The 11,167-nt window shown below is 44.6% G+C and overlaps 1 pseudogene; it reads right to left on the reverse strand.

Moving 5' to 3' along the window:
- Window positions 1-5,942: 5,942 nt before the first annotated feature.
- On the reverse strand, window positions 5,943-7,336 carry LOC136468923 (transcription factor TIP2-like; annotated as a pseudogene).
- Window positions 7,337-11,167: the final 3,831 nt, after the last annotated feature.

Raw genomic sequence — 11,167 nt, forward strand, 5'->3', positions numbered from 1 at the left:
ACAAACCTCACTCACCCGCTAAAGTGAGATATTGATCACCGAGTCAACTATCTAGGAATCTCGAGTTTGCCAGGAACCACATGTACTCGGGGGCCGACCGACTGCACTTTGGTCTTATCATCTCGCCCCTGTGTCCTACCACACCTGCTCCGGCACAGTGCGCTGCGGGCAATCTACTCGGCCCGAATAATCTCCCAGCTTCATGGTCGGAAGGTACTTTATCCAGCCAGCTAAATGTAAGGCATGCGTTCAACATGACTCGAGGGCCAACAACGGTCGGTCCTTAATCGACACAGACGGAAACTAACAGCACCCCAGAACCCTGTCTTGTTGCCTCCAACTTTTTCCGTCCGGTCTCCAATTATCCATCACACATGGTTAATTCCAGGATATCATCCTTTCCATAGCTAAACTCTTCCAGTAACCACCTATAATGTAGGTGATCGGATATCACCGATCGCTACCAGTCTAACCAAGGCTAAGCAGTTATTCGATCCTGACCTAACAGGGTAAAAAGGTAATAAGGTAGGCAAGGATAGTAATAAATGCATCAATGGTTTCGATCAACTCCTACAACTTAATGCAACAATATATAACTCATATATAGAAAGAATTGCTTTTATAAATTAGGAGACTTATAATGCTCCGGGGCTTGCCTGGGATCCGACACAAGTCAGTTCAGTTAGCTTGCACCGTCCTGGTGACGTCTCAGGTCCTAGCATTTGCTTAGTCCTTCCATCTTCGGGATAGATCCACCAAACCAAATCTTCGAGTTCGGCTCCACATCACATCCTTCACATGATTCATCTAGCGTACCTAAATGAGATGCAAGATGCATGTGTATGAATGTGATGAATGGTAACACAAGATGCATCACCTAAGCATTCAAGACAAACACAAGATTATGCAAGACATAGACACAAACAGCTATTTAACTAACATCACACCACTAACTATAGAGAGCAAGCACATTAAGCATGGCACAAGTTTTTCCTAAGATCTCAGGTGCTCTAACTCAGTCATCATTCAAAGCATACGTCACACTTAACAATATACAAGCAAACACTATAATTGGAATCTGCCAATTTCTGGACATGCAAACAGCAGCTACAAGATTTAGCTATAACTGGAGTTACACAAATCCAAATGACTTGCAAGAAGACATTATGGAAAGCTTATGAAATTTTCTACAATTCATCTTTAATCATCTTAGCATGATTCTCAAGTCAACTAAGTCAAATATATCCATTTACAGAAACTGGTCTACAATTGACAGAAAGCAGCCATTTCTGAAACCCAACTTTAAACAGCTATAACTCTTAAACTACTTGGCCAAATGACACCAAATTTTAATAGAAGCTAGATACATGAATTATCTACAACTTTTGTATAAACAAGTTTCACAACAAAGCACATTATAATGAAGAACTTTGCTAAGTTCCCAGATCTGTCCATAAACCACATAGGCAAGAAAATAAATATTAACTTATGTTGCAAACACCTAATTAGGCAAAACCAACTTTACCAACATGTCACACATGACTAAAGAACACCAGAAAACCTAGTGTCCATGACCAAATAAATTCTTTTAATGCATTTCTTAATTTATTTTAGATAACAAGGTGACTTAATGAACATATACCAAAAGTATACAATAAATTCTACAAAAATTACAGTAGCTCACATATACTCTCAATAGTCTAAGGTACAAATTTTACTCCATTTGGATATGTATAGCAACCTCTATGAAAAGGACAAGTTGCTAAAGCAAGAATTCATGTGAGAGCGAGATAAACCAATAACTTACTCATACTTCACCCAATACTCATGAAATTTTTACCACACATCAAATATCACATGAGTAGCATGCCACAAAAATTTCACTTCATTTGGAGCCCTAGATCTACAGTTATGAAAAATAACAAATTCAACTAGCATTACAACCTTACTGCACAAATCTATTTTTACCGCAAAATATTTAAACTAAAACATGCCATATTATAGATCCACTGCATAGACAATTTCACAAGGATTCCAAAAAGTCCTCATTTACTATTTTACGAATTTTCTACGATTTACTATGAATTTCCAAAGTTCCTGCAAAATAATTACAAACCAGTCCTTACGGCACTATTCACATGAGTCACAGGTTCTGCAAAAAGACCCCTGCTCTTCTTCAAATTGCTGTATGAGGTCCCTGACGCGAATTTGGAGCAGAGGATCGCTGGGGAATCGGCCGGTGGCGGCCGGAGAAGGGCTGGCGGTGGTGGGGGAGGATTGCGTGAGCACTAGAGTGTCCTCCCGCACCCGTGTGTGCACTCGAACTTACCGGAGGTGGCCCACGATGGCCTGGCCACGCGCGTGCGCGGCGCGCAGGGGCGCAGCTCCGGCGGCGACGGCGGGGAGCTGGCCGGCGTTGGCGGGCGGTGGCTGGCAGCGGCGTGGAGCACCAGCGAGAGCGTACGCACAACTAGGAGCCCACAGCTCGGCTTGCGGTGGTCCAAGGACGGCTGGCCATGAAGCTTCGGCGGCGACGGCCATGGCGGACGTGGCCGCACGCAGCAGCAGAGCGAGAGGGAAGGAGAGTGGAGAGGCGAGCAGGGAATGGGGCAGCCCACGCGCTCGGTTGAAGGAGCAGAGGCGCGACAGAGAGGCAGGGCACGCGGCAGCGGCGAGGGCGCGCTGCTCGTGCATGGCCGCCACGCACAGGCCACGCGGCGTCCTCTGGGGCGTTTCCGCGAACACTTGGCGGGCGACGGAGTGGCCGGCGTGGAGTACGGGTTGGGCCAGATCTGGGCCGATTTAGACCTCGGGCCCAAAACAAAGTTTGAAGCCCGCGAGCTGCTCTACATTTTTCATTTAGAGACCAAGGTCATTAGAGCTCTTCAACAGCGGGTAATTAGGCCACAAACTATCAGTGTCAGCGCCTTGATAACGGTCACGGAAATTCACTTTCGGAGGTCAAAACTCGGTCAAACTCAGTGTAACTTTTTGCATGCTCTTCTCCATAATATAACCTTCAACTTTTATTTTTGGACCAACTCAAGTTGCTTAACGAATTTCGGAGAACGCGGAATGCCAACGTCGTTGCTTAGCGAAACTCCAGACTTAGGATATTTCTAAGTGCTGAAAACAACAGCAAATTCGATCTTGTGACCTTGATTTGACTTACTTCCAAGCTGATCTAGCTCTCAGTCCAAAAACAAAGTTTGTTCTACATGATATGGACTACAACTTTCATTTAAGGTCCAACCTCAAAACTGGTATAGAACCTGCTGTTCTACTTTGACCAAAGTAGGATCACGATAAAGCTTAAATTATCCTTTTTGATCCATTGGAGCATTTTCTTGGCATTTGCCCAACATGAACCTTTCATGACTTTTGTTGTAGAGTTCATCTAGAGTCATTTTGGCAAGGTTGCAAGGTTTGGTTGACATCTCATGTTCTCATTCACTTAATAGTGCAATTCAAGCACTTAGTAAAAATCATTCCAACAAGGATATAACTTATCATTTCATGTGACTTTTTGATTCCAAACTTCATGAAACTTTTCGAGTGTCCAATATAGATGGGTATTGATGTGAGACACATGAAGATATCCCAATCACACCACCAAAGCATATATCTTGAAAAGGGGTCTATAGGCGAGCAAATGTGCAATATCCAAGTTTAGGTTGGGGCTCGTTTCTATAGGTTTGACCTTGACATCTTCATCATCACTTAATATACCATGTTTTAGCTCAAACCCATTGCTTAACTGGTGGCAAACACCTGGGGTGTTACAATGGCATATGAGACTACCAAATCGGTCTATAACACTACACCACCCTTTAACCCAATCTCTCACAATAAATTGCTAAACAAAGCAATGTCTAGCTGTTGGCAGAATTGAAAATTTCTAAGTTTTTAAGCTGGATTTGTTTTCAAGTTCTGTTTCTAGACTATTAGAAATAGCAGCTAGTAACATTATTTTTCTACAGCAAGTATTTCATTGTCATCTACAAAGTTTGCACTTCAAACTTTATTTAAGTGTCACATACTTGTTCTATAGTATTTTTATTCAATAAAAATTAGTTTCAAACCCTACTTGATATGCATGAACTATCGAATCAACTTTCGTTTAGTACTTTTATTGATCATTTTGAGTTATGAAAATTGATCTACACACTTTATCACATGCATTAACACATAAACATGATGCTCATGACATGTTTTAGTAAATGATTTACGGTGCAACACCGTCCAGTTGGCCTAGCTTTTCATGCGACGGAGGAAATGCAACCCCAATACCATTGCCGTATCTACCGTTAACCCGTCGGTTTCCTCCCTTAGGAGGCCTCACTATCGGTCAACCGATGGTGGATATATCACACTGTCCCTTCTATCGCTACGACAGTGTGAGTGGCGATAGTGATAAGTCAATCTATAGTAGTGATACACTGGATAATTTTGAAATATTGGTTATTTCAGCTATGTTTCACCTTTATGCACAACTTCTATTTGTGTTACTAACTACAAATAATGTATACTTTATTGATTAGGAAAAGAAGCATTTTGTAGGTGCCAAATTGGCATCTTGTCAGGATATTTTGTGACAACAATTGATAATTGACCCGTCTTATAAGATTCCTACCTTGGATGCCCACATTTGATGGTTCAGATTCTCACTTGCCAAGAAAAGTTGTGAGGGGGGTATGCATTGGTGGTCTTGCTTTCAAGCCAAACCCAAAGACCAATTTGTAGGAGAAGCCGAGAATAGATAGTAGACTTCTGCTCTCACCACCCAGAGACCCTACACATGTTTTCCTAGCCTTATAGAACTGGTAGTTTGGCTTATGCAACACTCTAGCACGGTTAGCACAAGCAATATACTTTGGAAAAAATATCATCATTAGGTTGTTTTTATGAACATCCTTGAAATGAAGCCACATCCTGAACGAAGCTGTGGCGTTAACACGGGCACTATACTAGAAACATGAGTCATTGCCATCAGTATCCACTTTCCACATGCACATCTTTGAAAGCGTTGCAAATGTTCTCTCCAAGAACATGCAGCCTATTCGTTTCGTCGTAAACTATCGTGGATTATTTACTGCTGGTTGGTTTGGTATGAGAGAAAAATACTGTTCCAGCTTATAATCCACGATTGTATACGAGCAAGCGAACAGGCTGATGAGCCATTGCCATCAGTATCAACTTATGTAGAAACATTTTTTTTAGAAAATGGAAAACTTGTGGCCTCTGTTGTCGCACACAACCAATATAAAAACATATGATGACAAAAAACTATGGTTTTGGAACCCTAAGTTCCGTTAGCAATACAGCGATGGAAATCGTAGCACACACAGCAAGAAAAAGAAAATGAGTAAAAGAAACTCAAAGACCATATTTTTTGGCGTTCGAAAAAAAACAGTAAAAAAACAGAAACAAGGCGGCTATGTCACGATAATGTGTATATAGTAGCTTGGCTTGTTAAAGAAAACGAAAATTAGCAAAACCAAAACGGATTATTTACATATTTACTATATTATGATGTGAGTGGTATAAAAAGTACCATGTCGGTGACACAGTGTAAGATGTGATCCGTAATAATGGTAAATATGTAAATGCCCCAACCAAAACAAGTTGAGCTGAGCCAAATGAAACCAAGCCATTTCAAGCCGGGATTTTTTTTTTTTTTTTTGTCGAGTCCACGCACCAACCTCTCGCGTGGTAACTTTCTGTTGCGGTTTATTTGCAGAATTTCTAAATATCTGCCAGTATATTCTTGTTTCAGTTTTCTTCCACTTTTGTATGGCCGGTCTAGATGCTTGTTAAGATTCGTGCTCAAGTAAATAAAAATTCCACTTTGGTTTTTGTTTTGTGGGCTCATCTAAGTTGTGTGGTTGTCGTTACAATACGACTCGAATTATCCCGGTGCTCAATTCGTGTTCTGGGAGTTGTCAGGTGGCCGTGGCGTTGCCGGCGGCGGCCGCGTTGTGTTGTAGTCGGAGGCGGCGGCGGCAGCACCATTGCTGAAGTTGGGCGCGATGTTGTTTTGAGTCGGCGTTGTCTTCGGTGGGCGCGGCGTACCCGGTGGCTGTGGCAGCGGCATCTGTTCGTATTGGATTCGTCTTTGGGCCTTGTTTAGATTACAAATTTTTGCAATCTGGATACTGTAGCATGTTTCGTTTGTATTTGACAAACTTTGTCCGATCATGGACTAACTAGGCTCAAAAGATTCGTCTTGTGATTTACAACCAAACTGTACAATTAGTTATTTTTTACCTACATTTAATGCTCCATGCATGTGTCCAAAAATTAATGTGATGAAGAGAGTGTGAAAAAACTTGAAATTTTGAGGCAATCTAAACAAGGCCTTACGTCCTGTTTGGTGCTGCATGTTTCTGTAATTTGTACTCTCCCGCACACAGAAACCTCTTCGGCGTATTGGATTCTTGTCGACGCCGTTGGCCAGCCCAGCATGGAAACCACCGCCCAACGTCCTGCTCCGCTTCCTGCCGCCGGTGGCCCGTGGCGGCGGGGAGGTCTCAAAGGGCTCGCCAGGCATGTAGGCAGCAGCCGACTCTTCGTCGTCGGTGGCCCCGAACACGAGGGCGACGGTCCTTGTCCCGCGGAGGTACGGCTCGGCGGTGGGGTAGTGGCCGCCGCCGTTGCAGTAGTCGCGCAGCATGTTCATGGTGCGCTAGTGGTGGCCGGGGGAGCAGCGGCTCGTACTGCAGGGCCGCCGACTCGTAAGGATCGGCGTTGCCGAGGAAGTAGTCGATGGTGGACTGCGGCGTGACGGAATTGACCGCCGCTGCGGCGTAGAGGGAGTAGAGCAGGTGGAAGCTCAGCTCTGCTGGGATGCTTGCGACACCAGAGACGGCGAGGTGCGGCTGGCCGGCGTCCAGGTCTGGGGTTTCGTGCGCCATCATGAGCTCGCATGCCGGTGATACATCGTCCTGCTGCTTGCACACTCAATTGAAACACTAACAGTTTAGATTAGAATTTGAGGTTCAGTGATTCAGTTTTTCCTTCAAGGTTCAGATTTCAGTTTATGTTAATTTTTTGAGGTTGAGTGTTTCAGTTTTCCCTTTCAAGGTTCACTGTTTCAGATATCAGTATTTCAATGTTCTCTGTGATTTTCTGTTTGTGTTCTATGATTCGGCTAGATATGTGCTGTCTTTTTTTTTTATATTATTTTCTGAAAGATAACAACCATAAAAATCTGCCATGAGATGTGTAGTCACTTTAATTTGGTCACAACTTCCACGGCGTCCGTCACGCACGCCGGCATGCGGAGCAGTTGAGGGCAGGCGCGTGGAGCCCACACTGCAGCAGCCCGCCCGAGCATCCCTAGCGTGGGCGAGGCCACGCGCATAAGCCAGCGGCCCAGTGGACGAAGCCGCCGGCTCTTCTAGAGTTGCCGCAGCCCAGCCCATCCTATCCCACTGGACCAATAGGCTTTTGGCCGGTGGATGCAGAAAAAGGCCAAGACCGCCTGGGGTTCCTTGGACGATGCACGTCACCGACATAGCAATGGTTTTCCTAAAAAAAAACAGACATGGCAACGACAATGGCATGGCAGCCACGAATAAAGAACGCCGGGATGTGCCGCCATGACCGGGCCCAGAAACGAGAATGCTGCGATGCGAGAAAAGTGGCCTGGGAATAACTTGCATGTCTACCTAATGAAATACACGTGAAGTGTGTTCTGAAAAAAAATAACTTGCATGCAGCAGTGGAAAATACCTGTTGTTTCAAGGGGTACATCTCTATCTCCTCGATCGGGTCGTTATGCTAAGATTGTCGGATAAGGATAAGATGAGTATGTACTTTCCATTTTTATATATCTAGATTTTTTTATGAGATCAAAACTACATGAGCTTTTTCTCCGATCATCGGTGGCCGTACACCCAAATTCGAAAAAAGGTTGGTGGATGCAATTGCCGTGGATGCATGCAGCTCCATTGCGTCACGCACGCCCATGCAAACTACTGCATGCAAGTTATTCCTCGAATCCAATCCTATCTAACCATAATGTATCCTTGTGCCACATATAGGAGTATTAGTCCACGCAAGCACAGGGACAGCCAAAGATGACCACGGCACCCTGCCACGTCCCCGTAACTCTAAATCATTGCTGATCTCCACTTCATTGGAATCTTCTTCGTTGTTGTTACCTCCGCCGGAATATCACCCCAGGCGGGTTACGCTCCTAACCCATTGGGTAGCCTGTAGCCCTCTCCCCCTTGGCACTTTGTCGTCACTACTAAAAACATCAAAGCATGCTACTCTGCCTACACCCCTTCTAATTGGCAATGCTCTCACCCACTTCCCAAAGAGTTGAGCAACCATCTCGCCATCCACCTCGCGGGTCACCCCTTCTCAGCATGTTCCCACTTCTAAAGCAACATGATATAGCATTTATATATCTCACCTCGAGCTTCATCTAGCCTCTATACTACTTCCCATTTTTACCTCCACAAACAAATTCAATGGGTCCTCTGGTGGGCCCGTTGGAAATCCTTAACGATTCATGCAAAAGTACGCCTATATGCATGGATTGAAAACCACTTGCCTGGCACATTGGCACCTCTCATCATCTCTCGATTGGGAGGTTTTATTCTTGTGCCTTCATTGTAGGCACATTGGCACCTCTCATCATCTCTCGGTTGGGAGGTTTCATTCCTATGCTTTCATTTGTAGCCACTAGACGATGATGCTAGGCTATAGTCAGGGGGGCCTTCTCATTTGTAGCCACTGTACCACTGTACCTATAGATACACCTATAGACGATAAAGATGTTGTCATAGGGGTGCTAGGGTGCTCATCTCGCTTCTTCTTCCTTTATCCCCCTCTCTCTTCCTCTCCCTTTTCTTCTCTTTTTCTCCTCCCTCCACGTAGGAGGGCTTGAGCCCCCATAGTCCCCTCATTGGATTTGCCCCTAGCTGTACTGATTCTTTGATTTGGTAGTTTCAATGACTCGATCTGCAAGCTAATGTCTACTCCTATTGCTCGAACTTCTCTTACCGGCCACGCAAGCACAGACAAAACTCGATCAATCATAAACAATCAGGTGACTCGATCGATCCATAAACAATCAGGCAATTAGGCAGAAACTAAACCTAAACAGATAATTACGCTCTCTTTGATGGGAGGGAGCAGATAAGAGGGCTACCATAGGCATGTATAACTATTGTTTCTATGGGGCTTGGGCTTGCCTAACTAAGTGCTATGTACGGTTGCCGATGGATGGACTCGTGTCTCATGGTGAGCAGCGAGTGCAACTAGTTTCTAACTAGGAGAGTACAACTAGTTTCTAACTAGGAGTGTAGTGGATATACTTTGTATATTTGTATACGTCTATACGGCCGGAGCGCTAGTCGGTAATAGAAGCAGCTTCATGAGATGTCTTGGGGTGACGTGTGTGAAAGTGTAATCAAGCCCTAATTGTGGGTTTTGGTGATAATGACCATGCAATTAGAGAACTAATGAGATTTATCGAGATGACAAGTAGAAAATCTATATTCGAAGATGTTACACGAACATGGAGGAGCCCCCAATTACAAATGTTGATGGCTTCAAACTCAAAGGAGGTTTAAATTCTTTTATATTTTGAATTTAAGTAAGAAAAGCCGTACTATAAACGGGGACACAATGCTTAAGCTAACATGTGCTACCAAGTGCTCAACCTTACACATGCATCCTCAGTTACTCAGCCAAGACAGCCAACACTTTACTCTTACACGTGCTGTCGTGACTAGTGAGGCAGTGCTACACCTGGAGAGAGGCACTACCGCAGTGCGGCACTGCCGCACTTGAGCCGTGGCACTGCCACGATTTAAGTGACCGTTGGGATTGGGGGTACTTATACCTTTCCCCTTCCTCCCCAACATCTCTCTTCTCTCTCCCACTCATTCAGCTCATCCAAGAACAGAAGAGTGCCCTTCTCTCTCTCCTCCATTGGTGACCTTGAGCTCCCAAGCATTCTCCCTTGATTTTCCCATCAATCCTTGAGAGAAAAAGGTCCCAAACTCAATTAGAGAGCAGATCCTTTGATTCCCCAACTCAAAAGAGCACTTGGTTCATGTTTTGGCCAGTGGTTGTGTTTATTACTCTTAGAGCTTTGCTCCTAGCCAGCTGGAGCGTCACCCATGGAGCTTGCCAACTTGTGTGGCAGCCCCGGGAGGTTTGTAACCACATCTTGAAGCTAGTAAACTCACCCTCTCATCTCAAGAGTTGAGTCTCTTGACTTGAGAATGAGGAAGGGTTGTAAAGCCCTAAGACTTAGTGGCTAACCTCAACAACGTGGACGTAGGCAAGCCTTGGTGGCGAGCTGAACCATACATCATTTGTATTTCATATTGTTGTTGAGGTGATTTCTAGGGTTTGTTGTCGATCTACTTGTGTGTTGTGTTCCTACCACTTCTAGCTCTCGATCTGTGAATCTCATACCTGCAGGAAGCTAAGAAATTTCTCTGATTCAAGTTTATATTCACTGATTTTGAACTATAACTCGAAGTTGTCTACTAGGTGCAGTAGTGCCGCTATTCTGGCCCGGCAGTGCCGCTTGTCCGATAGTGCCTATTCACCTCTCCCTCTAGGCTAACCAGAGATCCTACAAGTGGTATCAGAGCTGGTTACCTCATGTGTGCTTCACCGCATGAGGTATGGAGCCTAGGGGAGGAACTAGTGGCGTGAAGCCGGTGGATGTTGACACCGACAACAACAAGTTGAGCACATCAACAGCAAGCAACACCATGCTACCACATCTTGAGGCTACCGATGCCAAAAGAGCTCTTAATGACAATGAGAGAAGAAGAAGGAAGGAGGCAAGAAAGCTCAATAGAGAAGCAAGAGAGAAGAAGAAGGAACATTAGCGGTTATAAGACACGAAGCAAAGAAAAGAAGAAAGAAAGCTCATAAGAGAAGCAAGAAGAAGAAGAAGGAGAGAAGCTAGGAAGAAGGAAGAAGAAGGAGAGAAGCTAGGAAGAAGGAAGAAGAAGGAGAGAAGCTAGGAAGAAGGAAGAAGAAGAGAAGGCAACAAATGCATTATCAAGTGACATATCAAGTAGTTCTGAAGATGGAGATGGTGATGAGTCCTACCAAGTATTGAAGGGGGACAAGAACGAGAAGAGAGGAAAGGGCAAAACCAACAACAACAAATATGCCGCCATATCCT

Source organism: Miscanthus floridulus, chromosome 1 (genome assembly GCF_019320115.1).
Source record: "Miscanthus floridulus cultivar M001 chromosome 1, ASM1932011v1, whole genome shotgun sequence".
In the NCBI taxonomy this organism is placed as follows: domain Eukaryota; kingdom Viridiplantae; phylum Streptophyta; class Magnoliopsida; order Poales; family Poaceae; genus Miscanthus; species Miscanthus floridulus.